We start from the raw sequence: 19,664 nt of genomic DNA, 5'->3' as shown, positions 1-19,664 counted from the left end.
ACCACGGTGGGATTTGTGACCCACAATATCAATCCACTGGCCATATTAAGAGATATTACAAAATATAAGGGGCCTGCACATGTAGGAAGGCTTACAACCTAGAGCACATTGCTCAATCACAAAAGGAGCCTCACTGACTACATATAAATCTAGAGTATAATTCGGAGAAGTGTTGAACTGCTAAGATAGCATCTTCTATGCCACAATACAGTTCTAGTTTAAGCTCTGTCTGTTCTGATCTGAAATTGTAAACATAATCTCTCTGATGTATTTTGCATTATATCACATCAAATCGTCCATCACCACATCTATATCAAAATTATCTAATCCAACTGACCTATATACCCTATACAACTTGTCATGCCTTATGTCAGATTACAAATATTATTACAATATCAAATTACATGTTAGCTAGATAACATAAATACATGAATATCAAAATCAATTGCCAATGCCGGATCCAAGAGATGTTAGCCTCCAATACCGATAACCATATGCTAAACCATGTTAGCTTGCATTGCCGGTAACCAAAGAATTTGTTGTTCTCAAATTCTGATTCCCTTCTATCCTCCCTGTAAGAAATATAATAAACTATGTTTGCATATGAAGAGGACACCAAGAAAACTAGAACTCCAAAAAAACATATGACAAGGTTTTGACAAAACCTTCTACACTTCAAACTTATCCAAAGCTCAGGTGGGTATACCTTCTATGAAAACTTTCACACTTTAAAATTCAAGATACATAGTAAACCAATGCTAAAAACCTATGGACTTCATCACCTTAATAAAAACTGAAACAATAAAGGAAAACTTATGCTTATTTTCAATATTGATCCCCAAGAGATATAGAAAGAAATCCACAACTGATACAAGTGCCTTATCCAGGCTACAAGGTCACCAAAGTCAAGCAAGGATCCCAAAATTAAACATTCCCATAGATTTTATCACTACAACTTTTATTAACCCTATACATGCCTTGCATATATGAGAGTTTTGTCTTGTTAAACTAGATACCGTTTATCAAATTCAAAGCATGCAAACAAATAATCTACTGACAGAGGTGTTTCATGCATATTTAATTCCTCTCCTGAAGAGAAAAGCTAAAAACATATCCATAAGATTGCATTACAATCCGTTTTCAACTGAATAACCCTAGACTATTCAAATAGAACCAGTTAAACACTGAAAGCACACCAGAAGACAACACATATTTTAGGCTTGAAAAGTTTTGATCTATATATTCATATTCATTTATGAGAAAATTTTACACAACTCAAAGTATTCTTTGTAATATCCAGAAAAACCTTAGATATTTTAGCAGAGTTTCTTTACAAATTCCTGTGACCCCCTTTCTCTTAGTCCTGGTATCCATTTATAACATTATGGATGCATACAAGCTTCAGAACTTCCTAAGAAAAGTTTGTTACAAACCACAATGTCTTCCAAGAAACAGTTACAAGTCTTTTTCAGTATCAATGACCTCTTGAGTTTGTCCTTCCACTGCAACATCTTCCAACTGTTCTAGGTTTTCCTCTTCTTGCACCGCATACTTTTGGGTCCATTCTTGGAACACGTCATAACCAAGCCATGAGTAGCCAACAATCCTTTTCTCCAACTTAACCAAACTTTTCCAAGAGTTCCTTACCTTCTTAACCTCTGATTCCAAGAAACCGTAGTGTGACATTATCTTTTCTATTTCTTCAATTGTTTTGACAAATAGAGATGTGTCATCTTTGTTGATGATTTCATTCACCCTTAAAGACAAGTTAGCTCACAGCTCATCAAGCCATACCTGTTTGTCCTTCAACTGATTTTGGCTAACAAAACCCCTAGGAAACAATTCAAATTTATGCTCAGTATAATCCTTCCTGTACAAGTTAGCCTTCCTCTCTACATTGGCTCTTCCTTCTGCTAGCTTGGTTAGGCTTTTTGCTAACTCACATGTGGATTTAATAATGTCATCAGATCCTACATCATCATAGGATGTACACATAAGTTCTAGATCCACTTCTCTTGGCATCCACTTATTCAAAATCGGCTCTAAAATGGCATTGTCCTCATTCAGCTCACACAAAGTATCCAAAATTCTTTTCATATTAGTGTGCACAGTGGGGGCCTCTACTGTATAAACAAAACTCAAAATTATGGCCTTTACCTTCTCTTCATATTTATTTGCAAACAGGGCTTGAGCCTGTTTCAACTTTTCCAACTCATGTTGAATGGTCTTAGCTGGTTGAAAACCAGAAGGCATAGGAGAAGGAGGAAATTCTATGATAGGACTGGTAGGTGGAGGTCTTGCTGGAGAAGATGCAATCATCAAGGTAGAGGACTCACCTCCTTGGTTTTTTACTGCCAATTGACTCTGTAATCTAGCAATAATACTATCCCTATTGGCCACCTCCTTTTTGGCTTCATTATAAGCCTTTAGAATTGTTTCTAGTTTCACTTGGAGATCAACTCTCTCCTTTGCTTCTTTCTCAGCCACTGCTACACTGAATTTTGCATTTTCCAGAACTATGCTAGAAGCTTCTACCACCCCTGTATCCGGAACTCTCTTCACTATCATACCTCCTAGGAAACTGGATTTTGAGGGATCTTTTCTCTTTCTACTTTCATCCCTCTTCAATGACCACATGTAAAGCAACATTATCCTTGCTAAATATTACTCCCTCCATAGGCTTGGTCTCTTTCCTAACTACTTCAAGTACAAAGGCATCTGCTATATCCCATTCAGGGAGGAGTAGAACACCAGCCTTTGACACCATTTCCCTTCCTGCTTTAGGAGTGATGGCTTGAAATTCTGCCATCATTTCTTGTTTCACTTTCTCTTCTACTGAAGTGGCATCTTTATGAGGCTGATCACTCTTCCTCTTTTCACACCTTGCCTTGAATTGCTCTATGTTTTGCTTGCAAACAAATTGCATAAAGGCCCCTGTTGTGACAAAATTACTATCAGCCAGGAACTCCTCACTGTCTTGCTTGACAGCAGAGTCTAACTCTTGACCTTTGAACTCATCAACAGTTAAGTTCATTTCAGCAGTAGGTGGGTCTTCTGGCATCCCCTCTTGTGTTTCCTCATACGTGTAGGAAATCTCCCCAAGACTCCTTAACTGCAATAATTGTTCTACTACTACCTATTCATCTCCTATATGGATAGGGGATTGAGATGGAGAGTATAGAGACTCAGCTATTTGCACTTCCTTCCTCACCCTTTGCCTTTTAGGGGATTCTTGGATGTCAATGACATCTTCAATTTCTCTCTTCCCTCTTGAAGTAGAGGGCTCACCTGTTACTGGCATCAACACACTATATTTGGACTTCTTATGCATTACATAATTTCCCAAAGGGATGGCCTTAGCAAAGGCAAGCTTGGCTAGAACCAACCTAACCTTATCAAGATTATCTCTTATTATAGCTTCCCTCTTTTCCTTCAAAGTTTTCATTAAATATTCAAAATAAAGAATTAAGAATTTGATTTTTCCTCAAAGGGAGTAAAACTAGATAGAGGGTCATAACTGCTGTCAAATTGAAGAATGAAATCTAGACCCTTCTTGTAGGCTACCCACTTTTCTTTCCTCAATTCCTGCTCATCCAAACTGAACTCATTTCTAATTAGATCCTTGGGGAAATGAAATTGATGTGGCCTACCTTTGCATACTGCTCTCCTCCTGAAGATGCCGTTGAAAAAATCCTCAGGGTCAGCAAACCTTGTTACTACAGTAGGCAACCTATATGGTTGAAAGAAATCTTCAAGTCACTTCCAACCACCCTTGGTGATCACAAATTGATGGGCCACGGTAACAGTTGGGAGAATTGTCCCTTTTCCCCTATTTGTTAGCTTTGCCTCTTGCACACCTCCAATTTGCCTTAGGACCTCTGCAATTCCTATCTTCAATGGGACTTGATAGGGCAATAAATATGGAGTGCCTCTAAAACCGTAAACTCTGAAAACTGTAGAGACAGGGTACAAGTATATGTCACCCCAGTTGTGCACAATCTTGATGCCTTCAAAAAATTCCTTAGGCCTAAGGAATTCTAAAAGAGCTTTGGGGATGCTAGGGTTCTCAGAACATAAAAGAATCCTAATCTTAGATGCAAGGCATCTGTCAAATTTTAGATAGCTGGTATCCTCTCTATCCCAGAACAAAATAGTGCTCCACAGTTGCACAGGCATCTCTTCACCGTCCTTTTCCTTAACTAAATCCATTTCACTAGCAAAGTAATCAACACCTTTGAACAAAAACATGTGCATGAGAAGAGAGTACCATCCAAATGGTTTGTCTACCTTACCACTTTTTATCCCCATCAGTCCTGCATGTATTGCATCTGTGAGATAAGGTGCATAATCAAATGTAATTGCCAAAGAGGGGTTCAAAATCTGGGCTATCATCAGCATATACTGGGTTGGCATGGTGTTTTCAACATCTTCCCCAAAGATTTGACATAGTGACCAATACATGCCTTTAGCTCTTAGAGTAAACAAATTTAGAGACAAAGGTTCCATGGTACTAGGGCCTACAACAGTTAGCCCTCCTATTTTGACAAATTTTTTTTTTAATGGTCCACTCCTGAGGTGATCCCTTTGTACATTGTAAACCTGGGCCAAGGCATCAAAATTTATGGGCTCTAAATAATTAGACACCTCACTGAGCTTAAACACCTTTCTAAACTCATCGTCATTGATCTCAATCAGGGCTCCTCCCTTCACATTCTTGATACATTTGGCAACTGGGTCATAATTGTGTACAATCTCGGTTAACAAATCAACATCCATGAAAACCCCAGGGACTATGAGCTTTCCTACGTCCAATTCCCATATACTATTCATTGGGGCAAGGCCATGTCTCTGACCGAATCCTACTTTGAAAAGAACCAGACCTGATATCCCTATCTGTGGATTTCTCAACCAGTTGCCCTTGTCATACAAACCGTCTCCAATTCTTAGATGGGGGGATTTAAGTACCAACTCTTTAAATTTAGCCATGACATTTGTGGACATAGTTAATTGTTCCAAGAAATCATCACATATGTTTCTATCCTGATTGTAGACACCTAAAAATGGTCAACTCTTGCGGGATCATATTTTAACATTTGTGCATTGCCTCATTTTAGGTTTTTGCATCGCACTAACATTTCTCCTATGTTACGCACTTGGTCTTTATCATTTGCGAGCATCGAGTCCTTCTTCTGCATTCTTCAGATGTCTCGCTTTCGAATTTGGTCTTGTCGACAACACTCTCCAGTCATGATTTTAATCGATCTTATCTTATTGCATCAATGTGCATGCTCATTTGTCATCATTTTGGACATCATCAATCCTAATTAGGGTTTTTTCCTCCTATCAATCTTGCGATCGATTTGTCATTGATCGTTGTCCTCTTGTCAATCTTGTCATCTGGCGATCGATTTATCATCAATCCTTATCATTTTCAATGTTGTCGTTTAATGATCGATTTGTCATCGGTCGTTGTCATGTTCGATCTTGTCATTTTGCGATCGATTTGTCATCGGTCATTGTCATGTTCGATCTTGTCATTTTGCAATCAATTTGTCATCAATCGTGGTCATTTTCAATATTGTCGTTTTGCAATCTATTTTGTCATCAATCATCGTTCTTTTCAATTATGTAAATTTGGATCAATTAGTCATTGTTCCTCGTCAATTGGCACACTTTCTCAATCAAATCATTTATCACATTGGTCATTTATCAATTTAAAATCATGATCGATATCAATTATCTTCAATCAAGACCTAATTGTCATTCTCGCATTGTTAATTCATCCTCTAGGGTTTCGTGATTTCATCATTTAACTTGGTTTGTTATTTCCTCCTTTAGGATTAATAAATTATTTATTTATCCTAAGTTTTCTTGTCACAATTAAATGTTCATTTAATTGGCTAATTATTCTTCTTTGTGAATTAATTAATAAATGACAAATTATTAATTAATTTACCTAATTTCTAATTTCCATCAATTTCTTAATTTTCTAATTTCTTAATTCCTCATTTCTAATTTTCTAATTTTCTAAATTCTTAATTTCATTTCCTCCTATTTCTCTCCTAATTTCATGGGAATGACATAGAAATTTGTCATAATTTGTCATAATTGACAATCAATCAATTCTTGACATAGAAATTTGTCATAAATTGTCATAAATCATCAATCAACAAATTTTGCATAGAAGGTGCATAATTTGTCATAAATTTGTCATAATTGACATAATTGATTTGCAATTTCCATTTGAATTGAATCATGCTAATTTGATCATTTCTCCAATTCATCTATAAATTGGATGATCTTCATCAATCAAAGCTAATTGGTAATCAGACTATCGAATTTCTAGTCAATCACATTTCTAGTACTCTTGATCAATAATCTTGTCTACTTGCTTTCAATTATGTGTGTGCACTTGTAGGTGAGATCCACAACCAAACCATTTGAAGAGGAAAGAATAACAATGAAGCCGCATGAAGGAGCATTCAAATCATACCTTTGGTTTGCTTAATTTCTACTTTTGAATGTTTTATCTTTATGTCTCTATTGAATGTGTTTTAGGATAGATCATTGCAATTGTGCTTTCGTGATTGAGCTAATGATTAATATTTATATTGTTTGTGATGATTTCCTATTTCCTAACGTACATTAATTGGTGAACCCGACATGAACACGAACCATCTAACCCCTTTACTGTGTTTTTGAGTGCTTTTGAGTTGATTTGCAGGTCAAAAAAACCCAAAAACAGGGCAGTGCAGGGTTTTCTGGGGACTTCTGCGCTTGTGTCAGACAACCTGCACCTGTGTTATGCATTCTGCGCTTGTGCTGAAGACATTCTATGCCTGTGTCATGACTTCTGCACCTGTGTCATGACTTATGTGCCTGTGTAAAGTCCAGAAACAGAGGTGAAAATGCAGTGTTTTACTTGAAAATTGTTTGTTTTTGCATTCTGTTTTCTGTGTTTTGGTTTTTGGTACTAATTATCTGTGCAACATCTTGGCATACGCATGGCAAAGAAAACAAATGAAACTACTAACATGTTTTATGCAGAATCGATAGTCAAAGAATAAACACCTCAAACTTCTAACTTGGGTTTTTGCAGGTTGCCTTGGAGAAACAACTAAACTTGGTGTTTGTCATTAATGTTTTAGGCACCTAGTGATTTTTAAATAGGTTGGAATGAACATGTTTTTGCTTTGATTGTTGAGTGTGACATTGGAGTAGGAGAGTATGCTCTCATCCTTCTTAGGGTGATCAGAAATCCAGATCTTCGATACCATGCTCGTGTCTTTGATTGCGTGTCTCCTTTAGAGGGCCTGCCTTCCCGACCATTTGCTTTTGCAAGCAAGTGATAATCGTGAGAAGGGAATGACCCAAAGTGAGTACGGCTAGAATACCTTGGCATTCTAATTCACTATAAACAAATACCTGATGGGCGAAAGCTTTGAAGGAAGGGTTACGTGGGAATTGCAGTTACTTGGGAAGTGATGACCCTTGGACTCTTTCTCATATCAACATCTAAGTAGGGCCTCACGGTATAAATCGTGCTTGCGCGACTACATTTGTTTGGTATCTTGATGGGCTTAATGTCTCAATCACGCTTGTGTGACATCAAGGAGTAACGCTTAACAGAAATCCTTACTAAACACCTTATTTTTAGAGGCCAAAAACCCTTCTAGTTGCTTGAGAAGGACAAGTTCGGATACTTGGAAGAGATACTAAGTTCGCCATGGGGAGATTTCCATGGGGATTGATGCTTGGCTGCCCTGAGAAGTGAGTGCCGTGGAGGGGAGCCCGTGGGGTCAAGCATCTATGTATTCTCCTTGAATCCCATAACAAGTCTACCTCTCAAGTACCTAATGTCCTTGCCTACCATAAGAAATGTGGGAATGAGCATGATTGTCTTGAGTCTAAGTTGCAATATCTTGTATTCTTTGCTTGTCAAAAGTTGAATTGTATCTCATTTCAAGAGCAAAACAAATTGATCCAACATAAGATTAAACACAAGAGACATTCATCCAACAAAAGTTCAACAAGATTCAAAACTCATCTTCAAACATGGTTGTCAAATATTGTTCAAAATCTTGTCTCAACATTCATGTCACTTACATTTAGGTTCATCCTAGGTTGCATTTTGCAAAATTCATTGTCAAGTACCAAGGTTAGGTTTCACCTAAGTCATACTCCTTTGCATATCAATAAGGGTCATTCATTTGCATGTGTCCTCTTGCATTAAAGTCATATCATTGTCATACATTTTCATACCCTAGGTCTCTTCATTAAGCTTAGGTCATTATCATATCATATTAGGGTCACTTGCATGGTAATTGTCCCTTTTTCCATATAGTCTCAAAACTAGGTTTTGTCATACTTGAGTAATCCAAATCTTTGATAAACCCTAAGTCATTGTTAAGAAGTCTAGACCTTATCAAATCTTCTATCTTTTGTCATCAATGTCATTTCGTCAAACCTAGCTTAGTATCCAAGCATATAGGGGAGACATTGTCATCTTGTCCTTTTGTCACTTGGTCCTTTTGTCCTTTGAGGTCTAGACATCATTTCAATTTCTGAAGGGTCTCTTTTAGATTTGCATTCCAAAAAGTTTGTCAAAATCACGAAAAACAACCAAAAACATAGGTTGCATTCTTTCCATAGATTGCATTCTCATTCATTTAGTTCGCATTTAGTTGCATATCATACATTATCCTTGAAAAATTCCAAAAATATTGCATTTGCATAGTGACATGTCTATTGAAACAAGGTTCCAAGCACCAATGATGCAACAAAGTTTGATGTATCAACCAACAATGCAATCAAATTTTAATCCAAGGCAATCACAATTCTATCCAACCCAACAACAAGGCAATATCGATCAAACTCTTTATGATGAAACAAGTCTCCAAATACAAAAACTAGAGGAGAAACTAGCTCAAGAAGAAGAGATATTGGAACAAAGAGTGAAAAACATTGAGAATAATAGATCACAAATGTCCAAAGTGTTTCGAAAATTTCCAGGTCAAAATCCAAAGATTGAGCCAATTGATGTAAGATCTCTTCTTGAACGATCAGACATACTAGCTCTCCTCTCACAAATTGAGATGATGAAACAATTTCAAGAAAAGAGACAACATCAATTTCAATATTATGTGCCTCCACAACAAGAACAAGAAGGTGTTTACTATCAATCAGATTTTCAACCATCACAACCAATTGTCCAACATATGCAACCAACACAACCAATGGTCCAGTTTCAACAATATGTCCAACCAACTATACAATGTCAACAAATGGTTCAACCAATGGTGGAATATCAATGTCAACAACCAAAACCAAACATTCAAAAACAAAGGTTGCAACACACACCAACCCAATTTTCAAACATGTCAGAACAATTGAACCAAGTCCAATATCGAAACATGACATCAGACCATGACCAAATTCTTGCCAAACAAGTTCAAATTCTAGATACAACTATGTCAAAACCTCGAAAGAAAGGTGGCTTTATTGCAATGATCTTAAGGAAATTACCAATTGAGTTCTTTGAGGAAGATCAAAATAATACACTTATGTCTAGCAATACCTCATCCCCTCGCAAGCAAATTGACTCTCCAGTGGCATCTATCCCTACACCTTTAGAAGTTTCACAAGAATCTTCCATATTGTCCTCATCAAAAAATACACCCAAGGATGCAATTATCCAAGAGCTATCCATAATTGATTGCCAAGATAACCCAATTCATGATGCGCATCCTTGTCATGTTTCAGAAATACAATACCCAATGCCACCATGCACTTTATTGCCATTACCTGTTTTAGAGGACCCCATTCGAAGTCCCTCTTCCTCATGTTCAAGCATTTATTCCTTGCCAAAATCCATCACAAATGTTCAAAGTGTATTTCCTTCGTGCCAAAGCATTGATCCCTTGCCAAAATCCCCCATGTATATCCAAAGTCCAACCTCATGTCAAGAGGATAATTTAGAGCATGAAGAAATGAGTCCTAAAGAAAACCAAGATCAAGATCCTGAAACCTTATCATCCCATCCAATTGCTGACCAGGATCCCATTTCCCCAGACACTCACAGTGATTCCATTATTCCTGTCCATACTATCCAAGAACACAATATCCTTTCAAATCCCATTGACATTCCAGATATCCCTTCCATCCTTTCCGATGATCCCATTAAAAGTCAAGAGCAAAGCACCTTTAAAGAGGATTCCAATGATCTTCCTCCTTGTCAAGATCAAATTATTCCTTCAGATCCTCCACAAGATCCACTTGTTCCTCCATCTCCTTGTCCTAATGCTCCATATACACTCCAAGATCGCATTTCTTTTGATGATCCCATTATTTCTCCCATTCCATCTCTTGAAGAGCCTGTCATTGAACCATGTCCACAACACAATCCTAGTCCCCCTCATGATTCTAATCCCCCTCATGATTCTAACATGTCAGTGCAAGATGTTCATGAATCCTCGACATGCATAATGGGTTCTTCCACTTTGGTGCAATCTGATCCACTTCAAGATCTCATTATTTCTCTCATATCATATCCACCTCATAATGGACTCACATCTTCTTCCCAAAGAAAAGAGTATCCTACAAGTCAAGATATTCATAAAGGCAAAGGAGTAGATCTCCATAAGCAAGAATCCCTTCATGTTAAAGAAGATCTTAAGGATCATGTCTACACAACTCACTCTCAAGACGTTGGTATCCCTCCATCAAAATCAAAACATACACCTTCCCCATCATACTTTCCATCCATCTTAGGTCCTTATATCCCTTTGTCCTCTATGCAAGGTCAGCAAAGGCACACATCCTTGAGTAAATTTCATCCATCCAAAAGAACTCCATTTCATTCATATCCATCCATGCATTCCTTTCCCCCTCCAAGCAATTTGGATGCCAAGCATAAAAGTCATAAGTCTAGAAATCCACATGTATTCAAGGATCAACATGTCCAATATAATCGACATGTCAAAGCAAAGAACAATATGATCTATAAAGAAAAAGAAATATCCAAAAGGCCACAAAGGCCCACTGAGAAAAATAAAGCAAAGTCAAAATATATATGGGTTCCTAAATCCCTTGTGCAAGCAATGCACTCCAAGGAACCACAAAAGCATGAAAAGTCAAAAACCATGTGGATCCCTAAGAAGCTCCTTGAAGCACAAAAAGAACAACCCAGATTGGCATCCAAAATTGCTATTCCTCCATCTAAACCTCTCAAGTCTATTCCTTCATCACCTTCTTCATCCATTTTGGGCCCTTATGTCCCAAAATCTCAAGCTATTCCTCCATCCAAATCTCAATATCCAAAATACGTCTTTCCTCCATCAGTCCATCACCCCTCAAGGTGTGTGCCAATGTCAATCTTGCCAAAATTTCTATCCACTCAAGCACAGTTCTTCCAATACCCTATCCATTATCCAATGCACATTTTCCATCCTTCGATCCCTTTGATCCCATCCTTTGCATAAATCCTTGCCTTAGTTTCATCTCATTTTCCATGTCCTTATCCTACCAACGTCTTTGAGCATACTTTTAACAGTCATGGTCCATTTTTTTTTTCAAGGCTACTATCCAAACAAAAAGACACTTGAGTCCTCCTTCCATCCCCTATCATGTGTCTATCTTCTATTGAAAAAGTCAAAATACAAAAAAAATAAAAAAAAAATACAAAAAAAAAAAAAGACAAAAAAAAAAAAAGTAAAGAAAAATAATTCGTCCACTGGTAAAAACCTGGCAAATAGGCGCCTTGGGCAAGTACCGTGATGAAAACCTGGCAAACAGGCGTCATGCGTAATCTATTAACTTCTTGCATACCACACTTGGGGGCAGGTTTTATCCTATCATAGCCTTTTGTCCTTCATTGTTCCATTATCCTATCAAATCCCTGTCATTACCCTTCATATCCTATTGTCCCTCATGTCATATCCCCTTTTCCACCTTTGATCTTGACAAGGCTGAGGATCTTCATGAGCATCATGCATCTTGTTTGCAGCTTTTAGTCTATCATAGCTTTTGGTCTTTATCCATTTGCTTATTATAACCTTTCATCCATATTCCCTGTCTTCTTGCAACTTTCTGCCACTATCCCTTAGCCTACCCCGACCTTCAGTCCATGTCCCTTATCCATTCTTGGTCTTGCTTATCCTATCCATATCTTATCACTATCGATACATCTTTTCTGTCCCTTGATCTTGGTCTGTAATAAGGATGCAAAATTTAAACATGGTTTCAAAAACCTCTTGACATGTCCCTCATGCCATGTTCCTGCTTTACATTGTCATATCCAGTCTTTTGTCCCATCACACCATCGCCCTTGAAAATTGCATCCGTATTGTCTCCATGATAACAGGCCTTTGTCTTCCCTCTATCCACCAACATTTCAGCAAGCCTATTTATTCACCTGTCATATTCCTTGCCTTGCTAGACACTGGGGGCAAAATCATAAAAATGGAAAAATGTCCTAAAAAAATCATAAAAAATTGAAAAATGTCCTGAAATAATCCAAAAAAATCAAATAATGTCCTGAAAAAATCCCTAAAAAATCAAATAATGTCCTGAGAAAAAATGAACACAAAAAAATTGTAAAAAACATTAAAATCCAAAAACAAGCATTTTGTCATAAAATAACCCCTCCGTGCATAAGACAGATCACCGAGTATACATCCAATGACACGCAATCATACACTGTGCTTTAATGAAATCACGCTTAAACAGATGAACTTTTTCAATCAAACCAAACATTCAAACTGATCAAAATTGTCATATCAATCAATCAGTATCAATATCATTTGTCCTTGTCACTACTATCATGGGTCTTATACAGGGTGTGGTATACTCGAAACTAGACTGTGTCCTATCTTAGACGGGGTACCACATGTCCTGAAACTAGACAGCATGATCGTCCTATCAGCACTTTCAACTTTTGACAATGAAGATCAAGATGTTTGTTTGACTTGTTGGAATTTGTGCATCTTATCTTTTTACTGATTTATCTTTGGCTTCGGTCATGTTCCTATGTTGCTCGATGATGTCACTGAGTGATTTAGAGTGACCGGGATGGTTCATGGTCCTTTTCTTTTTTTTGTTGTGATTGTTGTTTGTCTGTGATGTGTCTGTCTTTTGCAAAAAGGGTTGCATTTCAGCTCTGGCCTTCAATGCCATGATGCTACGCATCCATTTTGCTACATTAAATAAAGGTTCTCACCTACAAAGTGCATTAGTGAAAGAAAATTTTTCTTCGTCTCTAACTGTTTTCTGTCTCATTTCTTCTTACTAACATTTCTTCCATCAGTATTGGTAGTCCGTTTGATCCTATCATGTTCTATCATTCTTATCGATCAATTGGCCTCTTTTCTGGATATTTCCGGCCAATTCCTCGAGGGGGCATGCATATGTCATTATTATTGTCTGGGGCATTTTCATTATTGTTCTTTGAAACAACGCTTAAAATCGCATTGTCTCAAAGAGGGGCAAAATGTAGACACCTAAAAATGGTCAACGCTTGCGGGATCATATTTTAACATTTGTGCATTGCCTCATTTTAGGTTTTTGCATCGCATTAACATTTCTCCTATGTTATGCACTTGGTCTTTATCATTTGCGAGCATCGAGTCCTTCTTTTGCATTCTTCAGATGTCTTGCTTTCGAAAATGCTTGCGGGATCATATTTTAACATTTGTGCATTGCCTCATTTTAGGTTTTTGCATCGCATTAACATTTCTCCTATGTTACACACTTGGTCTTTATCATTTGCGAGCATCGAGTCCTTCTTTTGCATTCTTCAGATGTCTTGCTTTCGAATTTGGTCTTGTCGACAACACTCTCCAGTCATGATTTTAATCGATCTTATCTTATTGCATCAATGTGCATGCTCATTTGTCATCATTTTGGACATCGTCAATCCTAATTAGGGTTTTGTCCTCCTGTCAATCTTGCGATCGATTTGTCATTGATCGTTGTCCTCTTGTCAATCTTGTCATCTGGCGATCGATTTATCATCAATCCTTATCATTTTCAATCTTGTCGTTTAATGATCGATTTGTCATCGGTTGTTGTCATGTTGGATCTTGTCATTTTGCGATCGATTTGTCATTGGTCGTTGTCATTTTGCAATCAATTTGTCATCAATCGTGGTCATTTTCAATATTGTCGTTTTGCAATCTATTTTGTCATCAATCATCGTTCTTTTCAATTATGTCAATTTGGATCAATTAGTCATTGTTCCTCATCAATTGGCACATTTTCTCAATCAAATCATTTATCACATTGGTCATTTATCAATTTGAAATCATGATCGATATCAATTATCTTCAATCAAGACCTAATTGTCATTCTCGCATTGTTAATTCATCCTCTAGGGTTTCGTGATTTCATCATTTAACCTAGTTTGTTATTTCCTCCTTTAGGATTAATAAATTATTTATTTATCCTAAGTTTTCTTGTCACAATTAAATGTTCATTTAATTGGCTAATTATTCTTCTTTGTGAATTAATTAATAAATGACAAATTATTAATTAATTTACCTAATTTCTAATTTCCATCAATTTCTTAATTTTCTAATTTCTTAATTCCTCATTTCTAATTTTCTAATTTTCTAAATTCTTAATTTCATTTCCTCCTATTTCTCTCCTAATTTCATGGGAATGACATAGAAATTTGTCATAATTTGTCATAATTGACAATCAATCAATTCTTGACATAGAAATTTGTCATAAATTGTCATAAATCATCAATCAACAAATTTTGCATAGAAGGTGCATAATTTGTCATAAATTTGTCATAATTGACATAATTGATTTGCAATTTCCATTTGAATTGAATCATGCTAATTTGATCATTTCTCCAATTTATCTATAAATTGGATGATCTTCATCAATCAAAGCTAATTGGTAATCAGACTATCGAATTTCTAGTCAATCACATTTCTAGTACTCTTGATCAATAATCTTGTCTACTTGCTTTCAATTATGTGTGTGCACTTGTAGGTGAGATACACAACCAAACCATTTGAAGAGGAAAGAAGAACAATGGAGCCGCATGAAGGAGCATTCAAATCATACCTTTGGTTTGCTTAATTTCTACTTTTGAATGTTTTATCTTTATGTCTCTATTGAATGTGTTTTAGGATAGATCATTGCAATTGTGCTTTCGTGATTGAGCTAATGATTAATATTTATATTGTTTGTGATGATTTCCTATTTCCTAATGATTAATATTTATATTGAGTGTAACCCAGTGGCAAGGCCATGTCTCTGACCGAATCCTACTTTGAAAAGAACTAGACCTGATATCCCTATCTGTGGATCTCTCAACCAGTTGCCCTTGTCATACAAACCGTCTCCAATTCTTAGATGGGGGGATTTAAGTACCAACATCATCACAAACAATATAAACATTAATCATTAGCTCAATCACGAAAGCAAATTGCAATGATCTATCCTAAACACATTCAATAGAGACATGAAAATGAAACATTCAAAACTAAATACTATGCAAACCAAATGTAGATATGAATGCTTCCTTCATGCGGCTCCATTGTTCTTCTTTCCTCTTCAAATAGTTTGGTTGTGGATCTCACCTACAAGTGCACATACATGATTGAAAGCAAGTAGGTAAGAAAATTGCTCAAAAGTACTCAAAGCGTGATTGATTAGAGATTCGATAATCTGATTAGGGGTCAAGAATCAAGGGATTTAATTGAAGAAATTCATCCAACTTATAGACAAATTGGAGAAATGATCAAATTAGCATGAAGAGATTCAAATGGAAATTGCAAATCAATTATGTCAATTATGACAAATTATGACAAATTGTGCACTTTCTATGCAAAATTTGTTGATTGATGATTTATGACAAATTATGACAACTTCTATGTCAAAAATTGATTGATTGTCAATTATGACAAATTATGACAAATTGACATGTCATTTCCATGAATTTAGGAGAGAAATAGGAGGAATTTGAAATTAGGAATTAGAAAATTAAGAAATTAGAGAATTAAGAATTTAGGAATTAAGAAATTGATGAAAATTAGAAATTAGGTAAATGAATTAATAATTTGTCATTTATTAATTAATTCACAAAGAGGAATAATTAGCCAATTAAATGAACATTTAATTGTGACAAGAAATCTTAGGATAAATAAATAATTTATTAATCCTAAAGGAGGAAATGACAAACAAGGTTAAATGATTAAATCATGAAACCTTAGAAGATGAATTAGCAATGCGAGAATGACAATTAGGTCTTGATTGAAGATAATTGATTCGATTTGATTCTGATTAACAAAGGACCAATGTGATAAATGATTTGATTGATAAATGCGCCAATTGACGAGGAACAATGACTAATTGATCCAAATTGACATAATTGAGACAGACAACGATCGATGATAAATTTATCGCAAGATGAAAAAATTGACAAGAGAACAAGGATCGATGACAAAAAAGATTGCAAAATGACAAGATTGAAAATGACCACGATTGATGACAAATCGATCACAAAATGACAAGATTAAACATGACAACGATCGATGACAAATCGATCGCAAAACGACAAAATTGAAAACGATAAGGATTGATGACAAATCGACAAGATTGATAAGAGGACAACGATCGATGACAAATCGATCGCAAGATGACAGGAGGACAAAAACCTAATTAGGATTGACGATGTCCAAAATAATGACAAATGAGCATGCACATTGATGCAATAAGATAAGATCGATTAAAATCATGACTGGAGATTGTTGTCGACAAGACCAAATTCAAAGGCGATATGAAGGAAGAATGCAGAAGAAAGACTCAATACTCACAAATGATAAAGACCAAGTATGAATCATAGGAGAAATGTTAATGCGAGACAAAAACCTAAAATGAGGCAATGCGCAAATGTTAAAGTATGACTCCGCAAGCGTTGACCATTTTTAGGTGTCTACATTTTGCCCCTCTTTGAGACAATGTGATTTTAAGCGTTGTTTCAAAGAACAATAATGACATATGCATGCCCCCTCGAGGAATTGGCTGGAAACATGCACAAAAGAGGCCAATTGATCGATAAAAATGATAGAAAATGATAGGAGCAAACAGACTGACAATCGGAGACCAAATGCACAAAGGACAAGCAATCAAAGATGCAAAAGACCACGACCAACATAAGATGGAGAGGGTGCACGTCCATCTATGTACTGACAAAGATCTATAAATGGGACCAAGAGAGTGAAAAGTGCTCATTTGCACTAGACAAAGAGGAGGATTTGTTGCTCTGGACAAGGACACTTGCAGAGAGATGGCAAACATTCCAATGGCGGATCACCTCGGGGAACATGTACGCACATACAGATGACCGGACGATGCAGGAGCAGCGGTATGGATCTCAAAAACCCATATTTTCAATTTCATGAATTTTGATTGCTTGTGGGACATTGCGGGGCCCACAGGGGATGCAAAAAAGGACTCCTGCGCTTGTGTAGGGCGAATCCTGTGCTTGTGTAGGGTCTTCTACACTTGTGTAGGGAGATACAAGCGCAGGTTACCTAACACAGGCACAGGTTACCTGACACAGGCGCAATTGTGCAATGCAAACCCTAAGTTTGGTCAAAATGACATGCAAATGATCCGGAAAAAGATGACAAGGGTAGGATAGGTCAGATTAGATGAAAAACACCTTGATTAGACATGAAAATGAGGAAATGCAACCTATAGGAGCAAACCCTAAAATTGACAAAATATGCCCCAATTGTGATGCAGAGTCGACAGTATCCGTTGATCACATGGGAGAACCGACCTAACTGCTTCATGCTACGACATAGACTCAGGAGCACAGATAGAGATACACTAGCAGGACTTGGGATATACTATGTCACATTCATGCCTGAGATTAGGGCAAACATAGGACTACTTACCGCATTGGCAGAGCGATGGCATTCGGAGACCTCCTCGTTCCATCTGGCGACTGGAGAGGCGACTGTGACACTGGAGGATGTATGGCGTATCCTCCGCATTCCGATTCATGGAGAGATGATAGAGTATGACCCAGTGACAGGGAGAGATGCGTTGTGCAGATTATTTGAGTGTAACGCAGATATGATTAATATTTATATTGTTTGTGATGATTTCCTATTTCCTAATGATTAATAATTATATTGAGTGTAACCCAGTGGCAAGGCCATGTCTCTGACCGAATCCTACTTTGAAAAGAACCAGACCTAATATCCCTATCTGTGGATCTCTCAACCAGTTGCCCTTGTCATACAAGCCGTCTCCAATTCTTAGATGGGGAGATTTAAGTACCAACTATTTAAATTTAGCCATGACATTTGTGGACATAGTTAATTGTTCCAAGAAATCATCACATATGTTTCTATCCTAATAATTCACCTTCCCTGTGAAATCCCTTCTTGGTGCCATCCCAGTAATGCAAATATATCAATTAAGACCTAAACAAAACTCTGATAAGGCAAGCACACAGTAATACAAATTTTCAAAATGTAACTAGCAAGCAAGACGCAAAAACCTATTACTTGCCTGAAGAAATTTGCTCTGCACCAGCTCCTTTGCAACAAACTCGTTGAAATGGTGCCGATATTCAATTGATGTGAAGCTTAATATGGTGACAGAGCAATGAATCGAAGCATTTAAAACCGCATGCTTTGGCAATCAACTCAGAATTGAATTCACAGTCGAATTCAAAAATTGGCTACAATGGATCATAATAGTCTCTGAGTATTTCGTATTTCGCTGCTTCCTGAAGGTTAAAAACCTCGCACCTTTTCATTGCGAAGCGGTGCTGTCCTTTGGATCTGGAAAAAACTTGCACGTCCTTTACTTCACCGACCATTCTACATTGGTAATGGGCCCCACCCTCCTTTTGCTACTTCGCGAAAGGTAAACCTTGCATACTTTAATTGTGCGAAACAACACTGACTGTCCGATCAACTACCACCCGCTCGACCTTTACTGCTTACGGTGACCACCAGTCTATTTCACTAACTGCACACAATCATCACTGCTAGCAGTTTTCATTGCTTCATGAAGGCTAACCACCCTGCATCTTCGGGCTGCGAAAAAGTGCCCATTGTTGGATTAATCTTGAGATGTACAAACTTTAATGCACTTAAACATTTAAAGTGGGCCCTTGGCAGGGACACTACTTGCTTTGTTCTATCACCGGTAAATGAATCTTATGTGTCAGTTAGCTATTCGCTCAAGAACTCCATCGGGCTCCATTTTAGGACCGCCATGTATTCTATTTTATCATGGGTTTCAACACCATCCCCGGTTAAATCAAAGCAGACCCTCAACAATCCTTTGGAGCCACGTGTATCTGACAGGCCATCTTTTACCTTAGCCAAGCGATCCACCTATCCTGCCATGTCATTTCGCTACTTTGTGGATGGTAAACCTCATTTGATTTTTAGTCTACGAATCAACGCAGGCTGTCCGATCAACTACAAGTTGATCGGTCTTTAAAACCATGACCTGCTTATCTCGTGGGTCCACCAACCTTTCACTGGTTCACAGACTTTAAACCCTTGGCAGCTGTTCTTCGCGAACTAACGTGGACTGTTAGATCTTTTCTAAGATGATCATTTGTTAACCCTTTCATGACCACCTTACCTAGGCCCTCCACCTTTTCACTGCTTTGTGAAAGG

The sequence above is a fragment of the Cryptomeria japonica genome, chromosome 8 (assembly GCF_030272615.1).
Source record: "Cryptomeria japonica chromosome 8, Sugi_1.0, whole genome shotgun sequence".
NCBI classification, from domain to species: Eukaryota; Viridiplantae; Streptophyta; class Pinopsida; order Cupressales; family Cupressaceae; genus Cryptomeria; species Cryptomeria japonica.
This window is presented reverse-complemented; position numbering follows the sequence as displayed.